The 2,871-nt window shown below is 59.9% G+C and overlaps 1 protein-coding gene across 1 annotated transcript in view; it reads right to left on the reverse strand.

The window, feature by feature from the left end:
- The window catches only part of BAHD1 (bromo adjacent homology domain containing 1), a gene marked incomplete in the record, with an annotated part of 27,157 nt that extends 25,227 nt beyond the window's left edge, over positions 1–1,930 (reverse strand). Inside the window, 2 exon segments of the mRNA XM_027775824.1 lie at positions 741–880; positions 1,859–1,930.
- Between the last annotated feature and the right edge of the window lie 941 nt (positions 1,931–2,871).

Genomic DNA, 2,871 nt, shown 5'->3' on the forward strand with positions numbered 1-2,871 from the left:
GGTGGTGGCGGGGGGGAATTTTCTTTGCCGGCTTCTTGCATTTTCTCTTCATCTCCAGAGCCTAAGCCCGTATCCCATGGTGACCCGACCCTGGAGCCCCAGATCTCCCTGCTGCTCCCCCCCCCCCGGAGAAATCTTATCTCGCCCCCGCCCTGACCGTCACCCCTCTACATCCCTCTTCCCCCTAATCCTTCTCTCCAACACCCACTGGGAAAAAAACTGCGGGCCGAGGACACCCCACCCTCGCCGGAGGCTGCGGCCCCCAGGGCAAAGCTTCGGGAAGACCAGCCGAAAATCAAGAGAGAACCACCCCCCTTTCTTGCAGAAAGGGCCCCAGACTCCAGCGAAAGGGCCCCGACTGCTGAGAAGCCCCTCCCGCCCTTGCCTCATCTTTCCGTCTTCCCTGCCTGCCACGTCTCCTTTCCTTTCTAGCAAGGTCGGTCCTGGCTCGGTAACCCCTCACCCGCGTCTCTTTTCCTCTTTCTGCCCTTCACCTACCGCCCCCAACCCCAGCTCCTAATTCACCCTCTTCAGAAGCAGAGTGTGGAACCCTCATCCATTTCCAGCTGACAGCAGAGCCTGGTCTGTGAGTCCTTGACACCCACACACCCTCTTCCACCACCGCGGGGAACATCAGAGCTCTCCGGGGGAGGGGGAAGGGGGCGGGCAGCCTGACAGGCGTGGCTGGACTCCCTCCCTCGCGTCCCCAAGCCAGGATGGGACCCAGCGCAGGCACTTACCTGGCTTCTCCCTGGTCACCGAATGCAGTGGCGCCGTCTCTCACACCCACAGACGTGCCTTTCCAAGCCTGAGCACGCTCACGGGGTCAGCGGGGTGGGTGGGCACAGCAGGCTGAGGTCACACGGAGGGTGGGAGGTCCCTGTGAGGTGCGGGAAAGGGCTGTGTTTTGAACACCTTACAGCGCCAGAGCCCGCACGGGACTTCGCTTCTGCAAGAACTGGACGTGCACACAGTAGGCTCTCGAGAAATGCTGAGTCCACCCCTGAACAAAGCCTCATTCCCAATTCAGGCGGGGGAGGGGAGCTTTGGGAGGTAAAAGGAGCAGCAGCAGAAAGGGTAGTGTCAAGTCACCCGAGCTCTGGGAGCAGCCCAGGGAGGGGCTGGGCCCAGGAACGCCTTGGGCAGAGAAGCACCCAGAGTGCTGAGGCTGCCTTGGCAAGCAAGAAGAACCCAGCCTCAGAGTGTGGCTGAGGGGCTTCTCCTGAGGGGCTCCTCCTGCAGAAGCACAGTCCTCAGCCCTTCCTAGACTTTGGACTCAAGCACTCTCCCAGGCAGCCTTTAAGACAATCAGGGCTGCTAGCCACTGCAGCTAGGAAAGAAAATCCCCAAAAGTCCAGATCCCATCTGCCCACAGAGCTGTTGGGGGGCCCAGGTTGTGTTATCTATTTTGGGGGAGACACTTAATGAAGGGGCCCACCCAACAGGGGAAGTGTGGAAGTGTGGGAATGAAAGCTAGGACTAGCACAGGAGCTTCTCAAAGGCCAGGCTTTCTTAGGACCACCTTTCCTCCCCCCTCCCACCCTCAGGAAAGCAAAATCTCCAAACTTACAAAAGTACAGTGCTAAAGGATTTCTCCCCTGAGCGTCCCAGGACACACATTCCCAGCAGCCACCTACCAACACGCACACACGTGCACACACACACACACCAGGACGGCCCTGCTCTTACCTCACTAAAGTCCCCTCTCCTTGTCCCCTGTGTGTTCATGGTGGCCCCCACCCCTCATCAAAGCTTGGTGGTGGAGGGTAACAAGCAGCAGTGGCTACTGGAGCTGAGCCATGCCCCAGGCCGAGGCGGAAGAGGGGATAGGGCTCCGGGCAGCCCAGCCTGTACTGACCTTGACAGGAGCTCCACGCCTGCTAATGGGCAGGGATTTAGGCCGAGAGGGTCAGCAGAAGAAAGTACCTGGTGACAGGCAAGGAGACACAAATGGCAGGAAGCCCACACTCAGCCTATGCAATGGCAGGGTGAGGTTGGAGGACTGGACTCAGTAACAGGGGGTGAAGATCCTGGAGTGGAGGAAGAAGAGTCCAGTTATTTGGGTCCCTGGTAGCAGGGAAGGGAGGGAAAACTGACCAGAGAGGAACCAGGGTGGTCATGAAAGCCCACACCAGCTACCCAGCCTGCCCAGCTGGCCCGGCAGCTGGAAGAGTCTTAGGCTCAGAGCCTGCCCATGTGGGTGGCTGTCTCTGCCGCAGGAGGCACCTAACCAGTGGGCTATGCTTCAGGGACACAGGCTGGCTAAGGGCACTTGGTGTTCCTCCTATGCCAGCCCACTGATCTGCCCCTTTGCCCCCACCCCTACCCGTTGCTTGTTAAAGCTGGTGAACAAGCCAGCGACCCTGCCTGTCTCCTCTCCTGTCTCCCAAAGGGACCTTTGGCCTCTTCTGCCCTTCACCCCACTTCCAGGGACGTCTGTCCTCCTCCTTGCTTCCCAGTCCAGAGCCCTTCCACTCCTCTTCCCTTCTTCAGCTCCTCTAACCTTTCCTGAGTGAACGCTGCCCCCACCCCGCAACCAGGGCAGCTATGCCAACACCTGGGGCCCACCACCTTTCCTCTCCCTGGCACATCTGGGACCCCAGAGGTCCCCCACTGAAAAGGGTTTGGCACTTGGTCTGGAAAGAGAAGAGGATCCAATGAGTCTCCAGGGCCACCCCCTCCCTGCTGCGAGGCAGGGGCTGTCTCTACCCAAGCCCCTGCAGACCCATCAGGAAGGGTTAACCGCTTCCGAGCAGGACAGCAAAGAGAGGGAGATGCCGAGAGGAAAACATCCAGGGCCAGAGAGAACACGCCGCACACCCCTCCCCCACCGCGTACAACCAGACTGACAGCCGGGACAGACTGGCTGCT

Source organism: Tupaia chinensis, unplaced genomic scaffold (assembly GCF_000334495.1).
Source record: "Tupaia chinensis unplaced genomic scaffold, TupChi_1.0 Scaffold000605_1, whole genome shotgun sequence".
NCBI classification, from domain to species: domain Eukaryota; kingdom Metazoa; phylum Chordata; class Mammalia; order Scandentia; family Tupaiidae; genus Tupaia; species Tupaia belangeri.